The sequence below is a fragment of the Callithrix jacchus genome, chromosome 5 (genome assembly GCF_049354715.1).
Source record: "Callithrix jacchus isolate 240 chromosome 5, calJac240_pri, whole genome shotgun sequence".
In the NCBI taxonomy this organism is placed as follows: domain Eukaryota; kingdom Metazoa; phylum Chordata; class Mammalia; order Primates; family Cebidae; genus Callithrix; species Callithrix jacchus.
Window position 1 is genome coordinate 128,799,975 of NC_133506.1, and position 23,994 is coordinate 128,823,968.

Genomic DNA, 23,994 nt, shown 5'->3' on the forward strand with positions numbered 1-23,994 from the left:
ACTTTTCCATTTTGGCAACTGACTGACCCCACCTGGACCTGTGGTTCATAAGTCATCCTGTCCTGTGGCTCCCACCAGAGTCAGACTCAGCACATGAGGACTGTTTTCCACACCTCTATGTTTCATCCCCAACCAATCAGCAGCACTCATTCCTAAGCCCCCTGCCCACCAAATTATCCTATCCATAAAAACCCTAGCCTCTTGAGTTCCCAGGGAGGCTGATTTGAGTAATAAACTGTCCTCTCTTGCCACTTGACTGGTCTTCTGTAAATTAAACACTTTCTCTACTAAAATAACACTAAGTGGATTGGGCTTATCTGTGTAGTGGGCAAGATGAACCTGTTGGGTGATTACAGCTTGGAGATTATTTCTCTAAGATCCTAGAGCAGAGTCCAGCAGTCTTTTCCTCTCCTCCCTGGAGGACATATTCTTGGTTTCACTATTCCCAATTTCCACTCAGATCATCTTCTTTATTTCTTTCTGCCCTCTCAGGCCCACCTTCTCCTGGGATTCACTTTCTCCAGATACCTCTCTTGGTTCATTTACCTGGATAACAAACTTTTCTCTTGCCGTCGTATAGGAGCAGCAGTTACTCTGTTGTTTGGTATAGGATGAGATTTAAGGATTCCTGATACAGATCACAACCAACCATCCTGGTTTGTGACTCCATCTCTACTCCAAGTTTGAAGCCTCATAATCTAGAAACTTCCTAGGGTTTATGCAGGACATTTCAGCATGCTTCTCAGTGGCTTCCCTTTTGCAATCACTTTGATTTCATCTTTCTCTACCCTTTGTCCATTTCTGCAACCACAGTCCAAATATCTGAGGACCTCTCATCACTCCAGGTCTCTCTCTTTTGGGAATACCTCTTTTATTCCTTACTATCATTACAGTGGTATTTGAGGAAGCAGCACAAATGCATGTGTTAAAATCTGCCACATTTAAACAAGGTCTGATTAACTATCCTACATTTCAGGGTTTGTTTGCTTGTTTAATTGAAAATGAAGAGGTCAGGTATGGTGGGTCACCCCTGTAATCCCAGCACTTTGGGAGACCAAGGTGGCCAGATCACTTGAGGTCAGGATTTCAAGACCAGTCTGATCAACACAGTGAAACCCTGCCTCTACTAAAAATACAAAAATCAGCCAGGCATAGTGGCAGGCGCCTGTAATCCCAGCTATTTGGGAGGCTGAGGCAAGAGAATCGCTTGAACTCAGGAGGCAGAGGTTGCAGTGAGCTGAGATTGTGCCACTGCACTCCAGCATGGGCAAAGAGCGAGACTCCCTCTCAAAAACAATTAAAAAAAGAAAGAAAATGAAGAAAACACTAGTAATAGTAATACTTGAATACTATCTTAAAAAAAATGTCTTTCCCCAATTCTCAAATAGTACTGGTTTACTTAGTAAAGCTAAACACATGCCTATCCTATGACCCAGCAATTCTACCCCTAGGTATATATACAGGAAAAATGAGTGTGTGTCCATCAAAACACAAATACAAAACACTCATTGTAGTTTTTCTCCTAATAGCCCAAACGGGAAACACCCAAGCATCCATTCACAGAAGAATGGACAAATAGTAGCATAAAAATACAACAGAATACCACATAGTAAAAAACATGTAATCAACTATCACAAGGCACACAGATGAATCTCTGAGATGTCACATTAAGCCAAAGAAGCTGGCTATAGAACACACTGTGCAGTATGATTCCATTTAAATGCAGTTCCCGAGCAGGCAGAACCTATTTATGGTGAAAAGAAATAGAATACTAATCATCTCTTAGAGGAAGTTACTGCTTAGGAAGAGCTATCAGGAAGGCTTCTGACTTGCCAGAATGTTTTATATCATGATCTCAATAGTGGGTATATGGATATGTACATACAAAAAACTTGTTTTCTGCTTTGTTTTGTTTTTTAAGGCGGAGTCTCACTCTGTCGTCCAGGCTGGAGTGCAGCAGTGTGATGTCAGCTCACTACAATCTCCGCCTCCCAGGTTCTAGCAACTCTCCTGCCTCAGCCTCCTAAGTAGCTGGGATTATAGGCGCATGCCACTATGCTTGCCTAATTTTTGTATTTTTAGTACAGACAGAGTTTTACCACATTGGTCAGGCTGGTCTTCAACCAGCCTGGTCTTGACCTCAGGTGACCCACCCACCTCAGCCTCCCAGAGTGCTGGGACTGTAGGTGTGAGCCACCATGCCTGGCCCATAAAAATTATTTAAGTTGTATATTTAAGATTTGTTTTACTGTATATAGGTTAAAACTTGATTTGAATAAAAGAAAAAAAATTATTGTTTAGACTGCTGAACCAAATACCTGAGCAGCTTATAAACAACAATTGTTTGTTTCTCACAGTTCTGGAGGCTGGGAAGTCCAAAATCATGGCACCAGCAGATTCATTGTCTGGGAGGGTCCATTTTCTGGGTGCAGACTGCCGACTTCTCGCTGTATCCTTACATGGCGGAAAGGGTCAGGCAGCTGGACTGGGCCTCTTTTTTAAGGACACTAATCCAATCTCTAGGGCTCCACCCTCATGACCTAATTACCTCCCGAGAGCCCCACCTCCTAACCATCACACTGGAAACTGGGTGTTTTGGGGGCACAAACATTCAAGCCATGACAGTCACTGCTTTGTGGAAAAATATTTTTCTCCGGTAAAAATACCACCTAATCAGAAATCCACCTGGATGTCAGAAAGGAGAGGGTGGGCAGACATCTTTGCCTATCAGAGATGCAATATCTGAGATGCTGCACCTAAAAGACATAGCTTAGTCCTGCTTCCTCTCCCTGTTGTGCTATCAGTGGTATGATCTTTGAGCAGTCCCACTTTCTGTGACCTTCAATTTCCTCATAAAACAAAGAGGTGAACTATATTATCTTTGAGGTTCATCCAAATTCTAAAATTCTTTGTCCACTGGGGAAAAGCTTGGTTTTGTTTTTTTGTTTAACAAAAATATTCCCTTTCCTCCTTTTCAACCAGACACATGATTTCTTTGCTCTTAATCCTCCCACTACTGACCAGATGATAAGGAAACCACATCACCTATGTATTTTGTACTCAACCAGCTCAATGCAATGAATATAGCAGATGCTATTAGATGAGAATGTAATTTTGCCATAAAAATATTGACTCTAAAGCAAAGCCTTATATCTATAAAGTCATGAAATTGCATCCACAATAAAAATTCTATCAGCAAAGCTGTATAACAATAAAAGGCTTTGGCGAGAGCTATTTCCACCAACCGACTTAGTGAATCACTAAATAAAATGCCCTTTTTCCTCCCCTCCAAAACTTAGCCTTAGTATATACATGACATTATATTTCCCTTGGCCAGAAAGTTAAGAAAAAAATAAAATACTATTATGGTTGGAGAGAAAGCTGTTCCCCAAGGTCAGGTTAGTGTAACCAGAGATCCTTCTAGAAGGAAAGCAAGCCTCTGGGCAGCCAACCTGATGGGGTGGCAGACTTTATCCTTGAGATTTTTCTCCTAGGGTTAGGTTAAAGAATCATCACTGTTGTATTCTAGACATCTTGGCTGCTATTTGAAATGGAGCAACGATAAAATGAGGTACATTTGAATGATTTAGAATCTAGGTTCTAGGGTTGATAGAATGTACAACAAAGATGTCTAAGCAAGCTAACTGCATCGTTCAGACTGCAGAAGGAATGGTGCCGCGCAGGAAGATAATGTGCTTTTAAGAAATGGTGCCACGCAGGAAGATAATATGCTTTTTTTTTTTTTTTTTGAGATAGAGCTTTGCTCTTGTTACCCAGGCTGGAGTGCAATGGCACGATCTCTGCTCACTGCAACCTCCGCCTCCTGGGTTCAGGCAATTCTCCTGCCTCAGCCTCCCGAGTAGCTGGGATTACAGGCACGCGCCACCATGCCCAGCTACTTTTTTGTATTTTTAGTAGAGATGGGGTTTCACCATGTTGACCAGCATGGTCTCGATCTCTTGACCGAGAGATCCACCCGCCTCGGCCTCCCAAAGTGCTGGGATTACAGGCTTGAGCCACTGCGCCCAGACTGATAATGTGCTTTTAAGCAACTTACAGGTAATTCTTGATGAGCGAGGCAGAATGGAATAGGAACGGGGCCTCATATCACAGTCAAAACAACCGCTATTGGACACATCTCTGCTATTACCCAGCCGTGGACAAGAAAGATATCCAGTTTCTTGATTTGAAAAGTGCATATATTAGGGTAAACTGAAAAATTTCCAAAGTCATCTTTTTACAGTGAACTTGAATACTCTTTAATACATGGATGAAAACTATAATGACAAATAAATAGCAGGGTTTTTTTTGTCACTCCCTCCTGTGTGTAAGTATCTTGATATTATTTAAGAAGGCATTATGCTTGGGGGGCTTAGTTTTCATCTGCTCAGCGTCCTTACTGCTTCTTTTGGAGATAGCATCCTGCTTTTCTTTGAGAAATTCCCTACCTCCATCCTGTGCAGCCCAATGGGACTTTGAACACGTTCCGCCCCGCCCCTTAGTGTCAGCCTCTACAACTTGACCTGGATTCTCCCAATCCGATTTTCTCTTCCAAATGAATGACACGGGGCAGAAAATGGTTGCTGCTGAGTCATTCTGATGTCAGCTCTTTGAAGAGACTGCCCGTAGCTCCCATCTGTTATTGCAGGTTTGGGGATGCCTTGCTATTGGTCTTCCAAAGACTAGCTTTTCCTTAGATTCTCTGAGTTACTCCTTATACTTTTGAAAAACTTCCTCATATGCTTTAGCTGGCCAGAGATGACATCTGTTGCTCACAACCAACAAATCCTAATGGATGGAGAATTCTTTTCTGGTCCCTACTGTCATATTTTAATTTGTATTTTGAAGGAATAAAACTGAATTTGTCTAAAGTACTCTAAAAATTTTGATTTTTAAAAATCTAATTAAGACATCCATTTTCTCTAATTAGAGTAAGCAGAGCTAATACACATTCTAAAGCATAATCTTAATTTTCTGCTACTTTACACTGTCCTTGATTAAAATGGTAAAATAGCATGGTTCTTTATCAAGCTGAGCCTGAAGGAGGGGCAATGGCATTCACGGATGAGACCCTGGAACGAGTTCTATCCTCCTCTATAATCACGGATGTCATCAGAATGCTCTGGAACTCCTGGCAGCATCCAATCCACCAAGTGTTCTCCGGAGAGAAAAGCAGAAGTCGATCACTGCCTCTCAGCCAAAAGCCCATCATAGCACTGCCAGGGCACTTCTGCCAGGAAAGCAATGAGCTGTTTAGCAGGTGGTCAAAAAGCACACCAGGAGCTAAGACTTCAAGTATTACCCTCAAAAGAGCAAAATGCCTTTAGTCAAGGCAGGATGGGGCAGAGGAAGGCTGCAAAGCAGGACCTGCATATCCCACTATATTAAGGCTAAAGTCTACCTCCCTCAAAGCAGTTTTGTGAAGCAACATTGAAAACATGACACTGACAGTGGGACTTATGGATGGGTTAGGAGGCCATGAGAACAGCTTTCTTGAGAGAGCTGAGCAAGATACATAATGGGACTTAGCTGGTCTCAGAACTGTTGCCGAGAAAAACTGCAGACATTACCCCCTCATTCTACATTCTAGAACAACACGGTATGTCTGATACAGTAGCCACATGTGGCTTTTGCACTTAAATTAATTACACAAGATTACACACCAGTTACTCAGTCCTGGCAGCCACCTTTCAAGTGCTCAAAAGCCCCAGGGGATTCATGGCTACCATTCTCGGCAGGGCAGAAATTGAATATTTCCACCCCTGCAGAAAGTTCTATAGGGCAGTATTGCTCTACTGAGGAGTACTTGATCCTCTTGCAGAACTGGAAGGAAGGAGTTCCTCCCAAAGGGTGCCCTCCACCCGCAGTGGTCCCACGGGAGGCAGAGAGACAAGGAGGATGACCATACAAAGAATGGCCTTGGAGAGTTGTCAGCGCTCACCCTGAGGATGGAAGACTTTCTCGAGACTCAGGCCAAATGAGGGCCACTCCAAGAGACATGCTTGCAGAGTCTGGCAGCCTCCTCTGGAAAACCGGTCTCGGAACACATCATGGAACAGTCCCGAGGTAAGAAGGTGGCTGCCCTGCAAGCAGCCTGGATTTCCAGAGGCGACAATTTGGACGATGACGAGATACCAACAAGCTGTACAGGTTTACCTATGAGAGATCAGCGTACAGGGACAAACTGATTCTAACAGGATCTGTGCAGAGAGGACCACCTGGGCTGGGGGATCCCAAGATGTCATCCACAGTGTACCCTGCCCATCCCCGTGGGTGTTTCCATGAGGAGGCTCTAAACAGCCCTCACAGTTAGGACCTCATGAGAACAAGGGTCCTTGAGAATCTGCTACTTCGGTTGGGCACGGTGGCTCATGCCTGTAATCCTAGCACTTTGGGAGGCCGAAGCAGGCAGATCACAAGGTCAAGAGATGGAGACCATCCTGGCCAACATGGTGAAACCCCGTCTCTGCTAAAAATAGAAAAGTTAGCTGGGCATGGTGGTGTGTGCCTGTAATCCCATCTACTCAGGAGGCTGAGGCAGGAGAATTGCTTGAACCCAGGAGGCGGAGACTGCAGTGAGCCGAGATTGTGCCACTGCACTCCCTCCTGGCACCTGGTGACAGAGTGAAACTCTGTCTCAAAAAAAAAAAAAAAAAAGAATCTGCTCCTTCAAGGACACCAACACTAAAGTGTAACTGCAACCTTTGGGGAAGGCCTTTTGTCACTCACCACCCACACACACTCCTTCACTTCCTTCTTTTTTCAATCCTAAGGAACTGCAAGGCAAGCAGAGTAGGGGGCAGAAAACCAAGGAAGGGACAAACCACCCACATCTTGCCCACTGCAGGCTGCCAAGGGTATAGCAGTCCAGGAGCTACTGGGGGAAGGAAAGAATGCTTTCCTCAAGGAGATGCTGAAGTTCTGTTAAGACTGGTCCATCGGGATTGCCTATGACAATGAATCTGCTCATCAATACGTAAAACTTACAGGAAAAAGTAGCTATCTGTCCACGGAATCACCCAGGGGCAGGGGAGGGAGAGCCAAGAGAACAGGTTAGGAAGACACAGATGGGAGAAAATAAAGCTGTTATGATTTTACCCTACAGACTTGGAGAGCTCCAGAAACAATGCATGAGAAAAGTGTAACCCACAGAGGGCAGCAGGGCATAAAACACATGATAGGGCAATGGCAAAAGCACCCTGTGAACAGTGAAGTGGGTGGCCTGCTGCTTTTGAGATGCAGATGATTAGCCATAGGAATGCTGAGGGGCAGGGATAGAGGGCTACATTTTACACAGAGGAAATGGAGCCTCGGAGAAGATGTAACTTCCCTAAAACACGAGTGAGTGGCCCAGCCAGGGCTCAAACCCATCATACAGCCACTTGGGCAGGAAGCAGTCTCAAATCGGGGTCCCCTTCCAACAGGCCGTTTGGGCTTCACTGGTTCTGAGACACTGTAATCAACCACCCACTGAGCGAGGCAGAGGCTGCTGTCAACTTCCCATAACCATTCTGTCCCTTTCCTTAGTAAAAAAACACGGCATTAGAAATTTCTAGAAGACAAAACCACAGTTTGAATTTATCCTCCTTGGTATTACTATGTGGAGGAAGAATGGATGGTTGCACCCCCAAGGACAATCGTGAACTATGAGGTAACCTTAAGGATCAAAGTGATCTGCAGAACTAAAACAGACTGATGTCCATCCAGGTGTGGTGGCTGACGCCTGTAATCCCAGCACTCTGGGAGGCCAAGGTGGGTGGATCACCTAAAATCAGGAGTTCGAGACCAGCCTGGCCAACATGGTGAAACTCCATCTCTACTAAAAATACAAAAATTAGCCAGGCACGGTGGCACGTGCCTGTAATCCCAGCTACTCGGGAGGCTGAGGCAGGAGAATCACTTGAACCCAGGAGAGGGAGGTTTCAATAAACCGAGATCACGCCACTGCACTCCAGAGCCAGATGTGGTAGATCACACCTGTAATCCCAGCACTTTGGGAGACTGAAGTGGGGAGATCACTTGAGGTCAGTAGTTTGGAACCAATCTGACCAATGTGGTGAAACCCTGTCTCTATTAAAAATACAAAAATTAGCTAGGTATGGTGGCATGTGCTTATAGTCCCAGCTCCTCAGGAGGCTGAGCACGGGAATCGCTTGAACCTGGGAAGGGGAGGTTGCAGTGAGCCAAGACTGGGCCACTGCACTCCAGCCTGAGCAACAGAGTAAAAAACTGTGCCAAAAAAAAAAAAAAAGACTGACATCCCTAAAAGTGTGTTTTGCTTTTTTTAGTTGCTGTACCTGTGCTGGAATGTCTATCTCTAGCTTTCCTTTAAATGAGAAAAGAAACCATTGTTCCAGATGCACTGTACATGCAGCCAATCTCTTAACTCGGAAGCCAGAATCCATTACGGAGAATTGAACTTGGTCCTCAGAGTCCTATGTGCTTCATTCTCAATCATCTGTCCATATTTCTGTAGGCTGAGGAAAGTTCCTGAAGGTGGTTGCCCAGTTGTAGAGTGCCCTTTCGGCTTCATGACTGTATTCCTCAGATGGGATTTGAACTTAGGAATGCTGGGGAGAACAGGATGCTCTAACAGAAATGGACTTCCAGACACAGCTTTGATCACTGGTAAATCAGAGAGGCTTTTTTTTTTTTCTAATCTCTTTGCCATTTCTTTTGCTCTTTCTTCCCACCCTCATTCCCCTGCCAAGGGGAGAAAAAAATTAGCCAGGCAAGAGTACATCCAATTCCATTTCTTAATTAGAAGCAAAACATTTGGAAAGCTGTGGCTCGATTGTTCGACAAACATTTGCAAGTTATCTCCAAGCACAGAGCCAACATGTTAAGGAAAGCAATGGGGGTCACAGAACATGTTCCAGGCTAATGGAGAGGGTGATCCAGATTTGCACATAGGTCTGTCAATCACGGCTGGAGGCTCCTAATCCCCACTCAGAGCTGGCCGCGCATAGAGAAAGGCTCATGTGAAACAACAAACCCAAGATCTCCCAAATGTCCACAGCTCAGCTACGAAATCTATCATCCCAAACTAACCCTCCAGGGCACCTAATGGGTTTTAGGGAGGCGTTCAAATAAACAATTATTTTCTGGTATCAGAGACTGGATTTCATACATCACAGCCTAGGTGCAAGCTTAACTGGAGAGAGAGAAAGAACAGAGTTCTTTTTCCAAAAGTAAAATTTACTTCTAATCCACTAATATTGAAGCAAATAGTTTCTTCCAGACTCTGTAACTCTGTGATCTGAGAAAGAAAGTAGCCCGCTTGATCATAATGATTCTCTGACTCCCAGGGTGCTTGTTATTAGATGTAGTAATGGTTGGTTATGGCAAATCCTAGGGCCTCTTTCCCTAGAAAGTGTTAAATAAGAATACATGTGTCTTCACCCATTTGTGTTGATATGAAGGAATACCTGAGGCTGGGTAACTTATAAAGAAAAGAGATTTATTTGGCCCATGGTTCTGAAGCCTGTACAAGAAGCATGGTGCCAACATGTGCTTCTGATGAGAGCCTCAGGAAGCTTCCACTCACGGGGGAAGGCAAAGGGGAGCTGGCGTGTGCAGAGGTCAACAGCAAGAGAGGAAGCATGAGATGGAGGGAGAGAGAAAGAGAGAGGAAGAGGAGGTGTAGGGTCTTCCAACAACCAACTCTTGCTGGAACTAAGAGTGAGAACTTGCTCCCAGGAGAATGGCACCTGAGGGATCTACCCTTCCGCCAGGCCCCGGCTCCAACAGTGAAATCTGGGGATCACATTTCAGCATGAGATTTGGCAGAAGCAAACAACCCACATCCAAACCAGAGCAGGTTCACCCATGGGAAGCGCTCAATGGATGATGGCTACGACAGCATCACTAACTCACAAGATGAACCAAGCATTTCACTTTACCCAGCTGTAGGTGTGAAAAATGTATTCCTCAGACTGTGTTAGCATCTATTTCCCCACACCTTTCACTCTTGGGTCCTGTTTCCAGCCTGGGAGTGAACATAGGATAAACCCAAACTCTTGTTCCCGTGGTGGCCTGTATTATTCCATTCTCATGCTGCTAATAAAGGCATATCCAAGGCATATCCATTTAGAAAAGAGGTTTAATTGACTCAAAGTTTCACATGGCTGGGGAGGCCTCAGGAAACTTACAGTCATGGCAGAAGGTGGAACAAACGCGGCCTTCTTCCTATGTAGCAGGAGAGAGACATGCTGAGCAAAGAGGGAAAAGCCCCTTATAAAATCATCAGATCTCATTAGAACTCACACACTATCATGAGAACAGCAGCATGGGGGCAATCATCCCCATGATTCAATCATTTCTCACTGAGTCCCTCCCATGACATGTGAGCATTATGGGAACTACAATTCAAGATGAGATTTGGGTGGGGACACAGCCAAGCCATATCAGTGGTCCTTCCAAGACATAAAGCAGTTTATTATCACCGGTGTCTTCTTTTGTCCAGCCTGAAAGTTCGAATCATCTTGACCTGAAAGGTCAAGCCACTGCTCTCATGGCTTAGTTTCCAGTCGGGCCTGCTAAGGTTCTTGTCTGAAGGCCCCAGGGAGTGGCACTCTCTTCTATCTTGCAGCTCCTTGGATGCCTGGAGAGGAATTTGGAGGGTGTACTCCTCCAGGTGTGGAGAAGCACCTACAGATGAAGTAGCTTGTTCCAAGAGGAATGATTTCACAAGGATGGCTTAGACGCCCAGGCTATCTTGCGCCTTGCAGGGAGGAGGGAGCAGCGACTATTTCTTCAATCAATATATGACTGAAAGATTAAGCCTATTGATTTAAAAGCCACATTCTTTTTCCCACTTCTGAATATACTTTTATCATTTCTTTGGAGGATCTAATTTCTGGATTTTACTTAGGTCCCTGTTTCTACGCATTTCACCTTGTTTGAGCTAATAGGAATTCTAGTCTGAGATCCTTTGATTTAGTGATTCAGTCATCCCAGAAATTACCTGTCCCTCCCAGGCTCATGTCAACTGTAGATTCTCATGTCTCTCTAAGTATACTCATCTAAGCAATTAATTAGATTATATTTGGCTTATAATCATATTACAAGTTTTTAAAATGTCATTAGTAGAATGACCCACCCTTTTTATTTGTAAAGTGTGAACAGAAAGTTACTACATTTTACATGACTTTAGGACATTTACAGAGTTATCTTCACCTTGAGAAGAAACCGGATAAAAATAAATATTTGCCATGTTATAAAGTGTTTTTTTTTTAAAGTAGGTAAAATATCCCCTGCTAGTCTTTCCTGGATGGAGGGTGTCATAAATTGAATTGTTTCTCCCAAATTAATATGTGGATGTCTCAACTCCCAATAACTTAGAATGTGAGCATATTTGGAAACTGAGTGGTTTGCAGGTATAATTAGTTAAGTTAGAATGATATCATCATGGGGTAGGGTGGCCCCAATCCAATATTACCAGTGTCCTTATAAGAAGGGGGAAATTTGAGCACAGACTTAAAATGATCTTTGACTATGTTCCCCTCTGGGTCTTGACGCTGTTTCCCAAACAACTGAATTCTGTCGTGCCCCAGGGCCACTTGGAACCCTGCTTTAAGTTCCTGGCATGACTCGTGCCCCAGGGCCGCTTGGAACCCTGCTTTAAGATCCTGGCATGACTCATCCTCATGCATACATTTCTTTTTTTTTTTTTTTTTTGCAGGGGAGGGGAGGAAGGGATGAAGGCAGGAAGGGAGAGAAGGAGGAAGGGAGGAAGGCAGGAAGGGAGGGAAGGAGGAAGGGAGGGAGGAAGGAAGGGAGGAAGGGGTTAGGGAGGGAGAGAAGGGAAGGGAGGAAATCAAGCAATGAGAGAGACATTGCCAACCTGGATCTAGAGGTTTACAAGCTGATTTCTTTTTTTTTTTTGAGAGAAGGAAAGAAAAAAAAATGAGTAAAGGAGAGGAAGAAAGAGGAAGAGAAAGACGGAGGGTGAATGGAAATATTGCTTTATTCTGAAGAAAAAATGGGTATTAATAATGGCCAATCAATGTTTCATTTAAACCTATGAGTAGGTGTGATGTGGTATTGACAAGAATGTATATTTTGTGTATTTGAAGTGGAGAGCTCTATAAATATTTATTAAGTTTACTTGCTCCGGATCTGAGTTCGAGTCCTTGATATCCTTATTAATTTTCTGTCTCATTGTGTCTAAGTCTCTATGTATCTGGGTGATAGGATTGTTAGCTCTTGTTGCATTGATCCTTTTACCACTATATCTTTGTTGCTTTAAAATCTATTTTATCCGATACAAGAATTGCAACTCCTGCTTTTTATTTATTTATTTATTTATTTTTGCTCTCTATTTGGTTGGTAAATCTTTCTCCATTCCTTTGTTTTGAGTCTTTGTGTATCCTTGCCTGTGAAACAGGTCTGGATGTAACATGCCGTTGGGTTTTGGCTGTGTCTTTTGATTGGGGGATTTAGTCGATTTAAATTAGGGTTACTGCCATTTGATGTTAACTGGCTGTTTTATCCATGATGTAAATTCTTATGTTGGTTCTCTTTACTTTTTGATATATTTTTAGAAAGGCTAATACTGGTTGTTTCTTTCTGTGTGTAATGCTTCTTTCAGAAGCCCTTGTAAAGCAGGCCTGGTGGTAATAAAATCTCTGAGTACTTGCTTGTTCATAAAAGATTTTATTTTTCCTTCAGTTGTGAAGTTTAGTTTGGCTGGATATGAAATTCTGGGCTGAAGGTTCTGTTCTTTGAGGATGTTGAATATTGGCCCCCACTCTCTTCTGGCTTGTAGAGTTTCTGCTGAGAGATCTGCTGTAAGTCTGATAGGCTTGCCTTTGTGGGTAACCTGACCTTTCTCTCTGGCTGCCCTTAGTATTTCCTCCTTCGTTTTAACCCTGGTGAATCTAATGATTATGTGCCTTGGGGTTGCCCCCTCGGTTTCCCTCATGCATACATTTCTAACTGTCTTAAGCAAAGTGAAACAAGAGCATCTTTAAGGCCTTGACAATCCCTCCCTAATTTTCCTCGTGCCTCTCCTCTCTGCTTTGCTGAGCCTTTGTGGCTCAGGGCCCCCTCTCTTTCCCGCCACCATGGACCTACTACATGGCAGATCCCACACTGGGACTGTGGAGCTCAGCAAGACTTTGCCCCCAAAGAGCCCATGCTCTTGTCAGGGAAAGATCATTACGGAACAGGGTTGGGGGTGCAGTGTAGGGGGAGCCAGAGTGCAGGGGACACAAGGAGAGGTGAATGATGGACACCAGGCAGGCATGGGGTGGGGCGAGAGATGCTCCCCCAGGAAAAGATGGCCGCAGAGCTGGGTGCTGAAGGACGAGCAGAAGCTGCACAGGTGAAAAGAAAGGGACAGAGGAGGAAAGGAAGGAGGGACGTGCCGGTGGGGATGTGGCTGCCTCCAGGCAAGTCAGAGCACACAGTCCCCCCTGAGCAGTTCCTGGGTTACTAGGGTAACAGCAGGTGAATGGCAAGACAGCAGGGTCTTGCACAAGAGAAGGAAGACATGACTTTAGGGCATTTACAAAGACTTATCTTCATCTCGAAAAGAAACTGAATAAAAATAAATGCCTGCCATATTGTAAGTTTTTTTTTTTTTTTAAGCAGGTAAAATATTCTCTGCCTATTCTTCCCTGGATGGTGTTAGATTGAATTGTCTCTCCCCCAAATTAGTATGGGGATATACCAACTCCCAATAACTCAGAATGTGAGCTGATTTAGAAACTGGGTGGTTTGCAGGTATAATTAGTTACCTTAGAGTGAGACCATCATGGGGTAGAATGGGACCCTAACCCAATATTACCAATGTCCTTAGAAAAAGGGGAAATCTGGGCCAGGCGTGGTAGCTCATGCCTGTAATCCCAGCACTTTGGGAGGCCGAGGCGGGTGGATCATGAGGTCAAGGGATCGAGACCATCCTGGTCAACATGGTGAAGTCCCGTCTCTACTAAAAATACAAAAAGTTAGCTGGGCACGGTGGTGCGTGCCTGTAGTCCTGGCTGCTCGGGAGGCTGAGGCAGGAGAATTGCCTGAACCCAGGAGGCGGAGGTTGCGGTGAGCCAAGATCGCGCCATTGCACTCCAGCCTGAGTAACAAGAGTGAAACTCCGTCTCAAAAAAAAAAAGAAAAAAATACAAAAAAACTTAGCTGGGCATGGTGGCGCATGCCTATAGTCCCAGCTACTCAGAAGGCTGAGGCACAAGAATCAGTTGAACTCAGGAGGTGGAGGTTGCAGGGAACTGAGATGGCGCCATTACACTCCAGCCTGGGTGACGGAGTGAAACTCTGTCTCAAAAAAGAAAAGTGGCAGGGAATGTGAACAGATTTTTTGTGGGAAAAAATCTGAAAAGGCTGCACACAGCACGGTGTTGGAGGTCAAAACAATATAATGTATAGGTATATCTTCGTTTTAAGGACAACTCAAAGGAATGAATTTAAAAGATCAAGTTCAACTCAAAAAGGACAGTCCTGGTGATGTTTGAGAAACTCAGTATCTACCTCAGACTGAGGCAAAAGGGACTGCAGGGCCAGGCCAGCTCATGAGGCAAGGATCACAGGGCCATGGGATATGACTACACTCTGGAATTCTCCATCCAAAGTAGTGGAATTCCCACTCCACTGACAGGGCCTGCACAGGCCTCTTCCCTGGGTCCATTCCCCTGAAGGGGACCAAGCCTTTGGTGTAAACTGAGGGTCCCAGCAGGTCCATGTTCTGGCAAGCAGGTCCCCTCATGTGCAAATTGCAGCTGGAGACCAGGAAAGAATGGGACTGGCTGGGGCTGTTTCTCCCTGGGCCGTACATCCAGCAAAACTTCAGGGAGGCTGTGAATTTGAACCTGGTTTCCCAGGTCCCTATGAAGATGTCTTTGTCAGAGTGGGAGACCATATGAAAAAGAAGACTCATATATGTACTGCATATTATATACACACACGCTATACATCTACTATACACATACTATCTACATACACACACTACACACATACAGTACATACATTCTCTTTTTATATCTATATGGATCGATATAGAGACATACCTATATCTACATATAGATATGTAAATGCAATCTGTTAATTTGATTAACAGATTAATTTCAAATTAAAGTCTTTTTGACATCTGACATGCAAGACTCCATTTGTCCTTTTGTGCCCAGCTCTGCAAATTTTGGGGGGGGGGGGGGCCACTCTTAGCTTCGTGTGGCCGGTGCACAACAACAGAAAGAAATAGGTGTGAATTCTCACAGTTACTTTTCTCCTGGGAACTCTCACCAGGGTGAGAAGTGACTGAGGTTGAAACAGAAAATAGGGACAGGAAGCAGAGGAAATAAGGAGGAAACACTTCCAACACTAAACCTTTTTTTTTTTTTTTTTTTGGCTCTGTTGCCCAGGCTGGAATGCAGTGATGTGAACACAGCTCACTGCAGCTCAACCTCCTGGGCTCAACTGATCCTCCCACCTCAGCCTCCCAAGTAGCTGGGACCACAGGCATGCACCATCCCCAGCTAATTTTGTTATTTTCTGTAGAGGCAAGGTCTGTTACCCTGTCTGGTCTCAAACTCCTGAGCTCAAGCAGTCTTCTTACCCTCAGCCTCCCGAAGTGCTGGGATTACGGGCATGACCCAAGGTGCCTGGTCCTAAACTTTCAAAGGCCTGAAACCCATACAAAGGAAAAGCTGGGAGAGGGCAGGAAGAGGTGAGCCCAAAAGCATCAACTAAGCGCCTGCCCCAATTCGAAATGGAAGAAAAATCAACAAATACCATGAAAACTCTCTTGGTGGAAGAAAACTACTTTCATTGTGATCAGGGATAAAGAGAAGTCCTAGGTCACCCAACTTTGACCTTGAGGCATGAGTCTGCTCATTCCCATCTCTTTCACCCAGACTGCCTGGAGCCAAATTTTAGGTTATATATCCAAGTAGCAGGCTCTGGAGTAAACCGTCTCGGTAGCCTGTCTCTTCCATCTCCTTCAGTAGCCTTTCCAGTCATTGGTTCTGTGCATCGAGCTCTCCAAACTCATCTGGCAACCGCAGCCAGGCACAAACCTGCAGTCTTTAAAGTGGCACACGTACACAGACTGAGAAATGTTCCCACGCTGCATATGTTCGTAAAGCAGCCCCATCCAAGCCATCCATCCTCCCACCTCCATCTGAGCCACAAAGTACTTTCATGAGCTCCATTTCAGTTCTGAGATCAGCAACACTTTATATCATCACTCAGAGTCATTGGGTGTAGAACGGACTTCTTTTCCATTAAACCTTGCTCATTAATCCCAAATAGGGGACACTGCAGAGCTGAACCTCAGAGGTGAATGGTAAATTCTAATAAGAAAGCGCAGAAACATGCAGGATCATTCATGCTGCATCACTTCCACTTCTCGCGACAGTGGCACTATGTTTTGACTTTCTGGACTGAACACTGAGAATTTTCTAGCTCTTCAAAAAATACAGTGCTGTTTCTTGCCGTAAAATGGAAACCTGTAGAAAGCAACCAAGTGCAGATCCTTGAACTTGGTAATGAATGGATGGGATTCTAGATGAGAAAAGTAAGGGAAGAGAAAAACACCAAGTCTCCATATTCAGAAAAATTTTTTCAATGCTAAAATTGCACTCAATTTAAAATAAAAGCACAAAAAAACATAAAATTCCCTTTTATACATAAGCCAGTGATATGGTTTGGATTTGTGTCCCCAACCAAATCTCATGTCAAACTGTAATCCCCAGTGTTGGAGAAGGGGCCTGGTGGGAGGTGACTGGATCATGAGGGTGGACTTCCCCCTTGCTGTTGTCATGATAGTGAATATGTTCTCAGAAAATATGATTGTTTAAAAGTATGCAGCACTTCCCCTTCACACCCTCTCTCCTGTTCCACCACGTGGAGATATGTCTGTTTCCTTTTTTGCCTTCTGCCATGACTGAAGGTTTCCTGAGGCCTCCCCAGCCACGCTACCTGTACAGCCTGCAGAACCGTGAGCCAATTAAATCTATTTTCTGTATAATTACTCAGTCTCAGGTAGGTCTTTATAGCAATGTGAGAATGGACTAATACAGAAAATTGGTACCAGGAGTGGGGACATTGCTAAAGATGCCAGAAAATATGGAATTTACTTACTTCATAGAGACTTGTTAAATTGCTGTGACCAAAATGCTGATAGTGACATGGACAATGACGTCCAGGCTGATGTAGTCTTAGATGGAGGTACATCTTGGGAACTGGAGTAAAGGTCACTTGCTATGCTTGAGCAAACAGACTGGTGGCATTGCGTCCCTGCTCTAAGGACCTGTGGAACTGTGAGCTTGAAAGTGATAAATGAGGCTGGCAAAAAAAATTTCTAAGCATCAACGCATTATGGATGTGGCCTGACTGCTTCCAACAGCATATGGTCATATGTGCAAGCAAAATGATGATCTGAACTGGAACTTATATTTAAAATGGAGGCAGAGCATAAAAGTTTAGAAATTTTACAGCCTGACCATGTGGTAAACAAAAATCCATTTTCTGGTGGAAAATTCAAGCCAGCTACAGAAATATGTATAAGTAAAAAGGACCTGAATGTTAATAGCCAAGACAATAAGGAAAATGACTCAAAGGCATTTCAGAGACCTTTGTGGAAGCCCCTCCCATTACAGGCCTGGAGGCCTAGGAGGGAAGAATGGTTTTGCAGGCAGGACCCAGGGCACTGTTGGCCTGCACAACCTCGAGACACTGCTCTCTACATCCCAGCCATCCAGCTTCAGCTATGGCTAAAAGAGCCAAGAGCCCTAGATACATCTCAGGCTGCCACTCCCAGAGGGTGCAAGCCATAAGCCTTGGTGGCTTCCACATGGTGGTAAGCTTCTGTGTGCTCAGAAGGCAAGAGTTGAGGCTTGGGAGCCTCAACCTGGATTTCAGAGGATGTATGGAAATGCCTGGATGTCCTGGTAGAAGTCTGCTGCAGGGGTGGAGCCCCTCATGGAGGACCTCAACTAGGCAGTGCAGAAGACAGTGTGGGGTTTGAGTTCCTACACAAAGCTCCCACTAGGGCACTTACTGCCTAGTAGAACTGTGAGAAGAGGACCACTGTCCTTCAGATCCCAGAATGGCAGATCCACTGACAACTTGCATTGTGTGCCTGGAAAAGCCATAGGCACTTGATATGAGCTGAAAAGCAGCCATGAGGCTGTACCCTGCAGAGTCAAAGGGGCGGAGATGTCCAAGGCCTTCAGAGTCCACCCCTTGCATCAGTGTGGCCTGGATGGGAGACATGGAGTTAGAGATTATTTTGGATCTCTAAGATTTAGTGACTGCCCTGCTGGGCTTTGGACTTGCCCCTTTGTTTTGGCTGATATATCCCTTTTGGAATGGGAGTATTTAGCCAATGCCTGTACCACCACTGTATCTTAGAAGTAATTGACTGGGTTTGATTTTATAGGCTCATAGGTGGAAGTGACTTGCCTTGTCTCAGATGAGAGTTTGTACTGTGGACTTTTGAGTTAAAGCTGGAATGAGTTAAGACTTTGGGATATTGTTGGGAAGGCATGATTTTATTTTGAAATGTGAGAAGAACATGAGATTTGGGTGGGGCCAGGGATGAAATAATATGATTTGGATGTGTGTCCCCACCCAAATCTCATGTCAAACTGTAATCCCCAATGTTGCAGGAGGGTCCTGTTGGGAGGTGACTGGATCATAAGGGTGGACTTTCCCCTTGCTGTTATCATGATAGTGAGTAAGTTCTCATGAAATCTGGTTATTTAAAAGTGTGTAGCACCCCTCCCTTCACTCTCTTCCTCCTCCTCTGGCCATGTAAGATATGCCTCCTTCCTCTTCACCTGCCACCATGATTTTAAGTTTTCCAAGGCTTCCTCAGCCATGATTCCTGTGCAGCCTGTGGAACTGTGAGCCAATTAAACCTCTTTTCCTTACAAATCACCCAGTCTCGGGTAGTTCTTTGTAGTAATGTGAGAATGGACTTATACAGCTGGATTTCCTTCAGGGAAGGGTTTATTAAAACCTGATTCTTTCTAGGCCAATTGGAGCTATACTTACTTTGAGAACAAGGCAGACCCTTTAGAAAAGGGTTAAAATCAAGGGTCCATAGATCTAGGCAGTTTATAAACTTCCTGACATTTTATATAATATATCATGGTTATGTGGGTACCACAGGAATTTAGAGAAAGTTTCCTTAAGCTTGATTGGATATACATGGGGATCTCTAACCCCCAAAGTAAGAACTGCTATTGCAGACACTTAAAACAAGGTGTGATACACACATGATAAGATGCTCAATGTTATTAGTCATCAGGGAAATGCAAATCAAAACCACAAAGAACTATCACAACCACTAGGATGACTATAATAAAAAATGCAGATAATAACAAGTGTTGACGAATATGTAGAGAAACAGAACCCTCCTACATTGGTGACAGGAATGAAAAATGGCACATCACTTTGGAAAACAGTCTTACATTTCCTCAAAAGGGCAAACATGGAGTCACCAAATGACCCGGCAATTCAACTCCTATGTTTAGACCCAAGAGAAAATACAGTTATACAAAAACTTGTACGTGAAAGTACATAGCAGCACTAGTCATACTAGTTCAACAGTGGACACAACGCAAATGCCCATTAACTGATGAATGGATGGACAAAATGTGGCACTGACGTATAATGGAATATTATTTGACAACAAAAAGAAATGAAGGACTGATACAAGGATGAATCTTAAAAACACTAGGCTAAGTAAAAGCAGTCAGATATAACAGGCCACCTACTGTATGATTTCATTTATATGAAATGTCCAGAGTCGCCAATGAGTGGTTGCCTTGGGTTTGTCGGGGAGGAGATGGGGGGAAATGGAGGCTAACTGCTAATGGGTAGAGGTTTCTTTTAGGGTAATAAAAATGTTCTAAAATTTATGGTGGTGGTTGTACAATTTTGTGAATACACTAAAAACCATGAAATTGTATACTTCAAATGGGTGAACTGTAGGCTGTGTGAGTTATATTGTGATAAGGCTATCATTAAAAGAAAAAAGAAAAGAATATGTGAGCCTGTTTTCCACCTAAGTGGCCCATTCCTCTACCCCAGGCAGGGGGACACTGGAAAGGCTCTGGGAAGGGACAACAGGGGTGCATGGAAAACATGAGTTTGATCTGAAGTAAAAATGCTATTGCCTTCAGCCATCTCATTCTCACCCCTGGATACAGATCCCTCAACCACGGAAGAAATAACTGTCTTTAAATGCACTGAAGAGGAGGTTCCCATGGTGACTGGGGAAGTTAGCATAAGACTATCATCCATGATGATGAGGAAAGATTATGGGATACACTGTAGAAAAGGCACTCGCAGACAAACCCCTGGCCAGGTTACCATGGGACAGGTGTCCAACCCACAGAAGAGAGAACTGCAATACTGTAATAAAGCAAGAGGGAAACCGAGTTTCTTTTCCGGTCAGGCAGACCCCAGGCAGCACTGCTCTGAGGCCCCACGTGGTGAAGGAAGACACGCTGGGCAGTGACACATGGATTTCTGCTAGCTGCTAAAGTGGCTCCACCCACTCAGGTCCCTGATGGTAGTCCTCTGGCCGCAACTGTGCAACATAAAATAATACATATTGTGGTAGGAGATTATGACCTCCTAAAATATCTACGTCCTAATCTCGAGAATCTGAATATGCTATGTGGCATGGCAGAGAAAACTGAGGTTGCAGAAGGCATTAAGGTGGTTAACAGCTCACATTGAAATGGGATTATCTTGGATTATCTGGAGGAGCCTTCTGTAATCCTTAGGGTCCTTAAAATGAGAAGGAAGGTTGGAGAAGTAGCAATAGGGTAATGCAATGTGAGAAAGACTCAACTGGTCACTGCAGGCTTTGAAAAGGAAGAGACCATGAGCCAGGAAATGCAGACAGCCATGGGATGTTGGAAAAGGCAAAGAAATGGATTCTCCCCTAGAGCTTCCAGAAAGCAATGCAGCCCTGCTGGTACCTTGATCTTCACCTAGTAAGAGCAACTTTGGACTTCTGACCTCTAAAACTACAAGATAATAAATCTGTGTTGTTTTAAGCCACTAAGTTTGTGGTTATGTGTTAGAGCAGCAAAAGGAGACTCACACACATCCCTGAACTCACTCTCTTGTCGTTCAGTCCTCAGTGAGGTGAGCTGCAGAGTTGCTTGGGAGGATTTCCCTTTAGGAATCTCTGGTTCTATGATGTTTCAGCTCCAACGTGCTTTAAAATGTCACCTCGATTCTCTGGCTGCGACAGACAGTGTTTCCTATTTTACAGCATAGAATAAATATGAGGATTGGGTCTGGCCTATGGTCCTGTCGCCTCTGTTAGAATATCAGGCAGCTTGCCCTAATACTAAAGAATAAATGGCCACAGTAGGAGTGAAATGGAGACATAGAGAGGGTTGCTTGTCTCAAGCACACGGCGACTAAGCAGAGGAGCCACTGGGATTTGAACCTAGATCAGTAGATCCCAGAGCCCATGTGCATAACTAATACCTAACAAAGACTATTCCAGCCCAGTGAGCTGAGATCCTATTTGAGAGGGGTCTCTGCAGCCTGAGTCTTGGGGTTTTCTCCCCTGTGAGCCATGGGTTCCCCCCCGGGGTGGGGTGGACACGCTGCAAGAGGAGAATGTGCACCACATTTCCAGGAAACAACATGGCCCCACTGTGGTCCAGGTGCTGCTGGAGCAGGATCTGCGCTGTCACTGCTCTGTGACACCAGCTCCACTGTCTCCTCCAGAGGCTCCCACCCTGGTGGGCTCTGCACCCCCAGATGTGATGAAACTCACAGGAGTCAAGTATTGGAGAGTAGTGAGTGGGGGCTGCATACAGGGAGACTAAAGACACTTGTATTTTTCTGTCTCATTAAGATGAAGACTGGCATGAAAGCAAATTTCCATTTTCAAAAGTTAGGTTTGGTGACAGAGTATGAAGCAGATGGATGAAGGAGAGAAGGAAGCAACATAAAATGGGCCTCAGCCTGGCGCGGTGGCTTACACCTATAATCCCAGCACTTTTCAGAGGCCAAGGTAGGAGGATGGCTTGAGCACAGGAGTTCGAGACCAGCAGAGGCAACACGGGAAAACCCCATCTCCACACAAAAAATAAATGAAATGGTTTGCTGGGCACACCTGTGGTCCCAGCTACTCAGGAGGCTGAGGCAGCAAGAGGACCACTTGAGCCCAGGAGATGGAGGTTGCAGTGAGCCGTGACAGTCTCACTACACTCCAGGTGGGAGACAAAGCAAGACACTGTCTCAAAAAAAGGCCCCCTCACAAAGCAGCGGGGCTGGAAAAGGAAGACAAAAAATACATGTGGGTGAGATGGGATCTGGTGATCAATGGGATTTGGTGACCAAATGGCTATGGGAATGAGGGACAGGGAAGAGCTACGACAACCAGGGGGCTTCCAGCTCAAGGGCAGCTGGGCAGAGGGAGGCAGAGCGAGAGGGAGGATGCTGAGAAGAAAACACACGTGCCAAATTAGGGCAGACGCGCTCCAAGGGCCAAGCAAAGTACATTCCTGGGTTTCCAGAGAGATCAGGGTCCCTCCACTCTTCTCCCTTTCCATTCGTTAAAATCCCTCTCTTCCACTGTCTAATCCACCCTTGTGTCTCCATGCACATGGGCCCCCATGGCACTCACACCCCTACCCAGTTAATGTCCCCTCCTCTCTGCTCCTGACGCAGTTTTCTCCCTATCACTAGTCTAGCAGCCTTGCCCCCCCAAAGGTGTGTTTTGAGCCCCCCCCCATTAACTGAGTGTGTTCAGGAAGGTGACCCAGGGGTGCAGGGGATCTGTGCAGAGTCGGGATGGGGAAGAGAAACAGTTCAGAGGGCTTCAGAAAACCTGTGATGCTGCTCATGATGAATACACAGGCAGGAAGGAGAGAGGAGAGGAGACTGACTTGGAGAAGGGATGAGGCCGCAGAGGCCACGAGGAAACCCACACACGCACACACATGTGCACACACACAGATGCACATGTGATTGCTCAAGCTCCCAGCAGGCTTCCAGCATCAGAAGCTAAATTGCTACCACTAATAAATGAAAAACTTAAACTCTCTGCCGGAGGGAGCATTTCAAGTGCCATTCCTGGATAGCACCCCTCCAATTCTTCCGTCCGCTGATATGCTCGCATATAGCAGATGTGATCATTTGAAGCTTCAACAAAGAATCCCTAAAGGATGACCATGTAAAGGGTTTTTCTTTCTTCTGAATCAGGAACATCAGAATTAAGAGGCAGTTAGCCATGCAAAACTCAACACCGTTTGTCAACGAGGGTACTGTCTCAGCTGTGTCTTGGATAACATATCCATTTGGTAAAAGCACCACACAGAAAAGAAAATACTTTCTTCCAGTGTCAGAGTAAAAATCCTTTACTCTTCTGTCCAGCAACCTGAACAAAAACAAGGGAATTTGTGGCTTGGTTTCCTTGACAACCTTATCTTCACTCCAGGCACCATCCCCTGTCTCTAAGCAACAGGGCACACTTTGGAACTACCAGGAGGCGAAGCCCAGTGCCTATCCTGAGTCTTTCAGGACTAAGCGAATCAGGGTAGAGCAATTGGTGCCTCACAAGGCAGAGCCCAAGGAGCCCATGGGAAGGTGCGTGGCGCACACCCTGGCACTCCTCTGAGTTCCTTAGTGCCTGAAATTCCACCTCTCCACACTCAACCCATTGACTTATTCCCCTGTCCTCTCCAGGGGGACACTGAGTCCATCAGGTGACTTCTCCCACAACCCCATTTCCAATATAAAAGCCCTACATGGCTCCAGCCTGAAGAGGAGGCTGAGCCTTGAGAACAGGGCACAGAAAGGAAATCTAGAACATCACTGGAACTTACCGATTTTTGTAAAAAAAAAGTACGGAGCCTGGAGAAAAGTGTTTGATTAAAAGAGAATGAGGAAAAATGCCTGTATTGCTATGTTGACATTTAAGAAGACTGTTTGCATCTGAAAACAGGATTCAGAGATATTTTTTCCCCACCAACATGCCCCAACCTCTTCCCTAACATC

At 44.9% G+C, this 23,994-nt stretch overlaps 1 protein-coding gene and 1 non-coding gene across 19 annotated transcripts in view; both read right to left on the reverse strand.

Annotated features, from left to right (window-relative positions):
• SLC39A11 (solute carrier family 39 member 11) overlaps positions 1 to 23,994 on the reverse strand; it is a 441,622-nt gene that overhangs the window by 160,187 nt on the left and 257,441 nt on the right. The window lies entirely within an intron of this gene.
• LOC118154361 (small Cajal body-specific RNA 24) lies at positions 11,077 to 11,211 on the reverse strand. Its single transcript, XR_004744228.1, has one exon.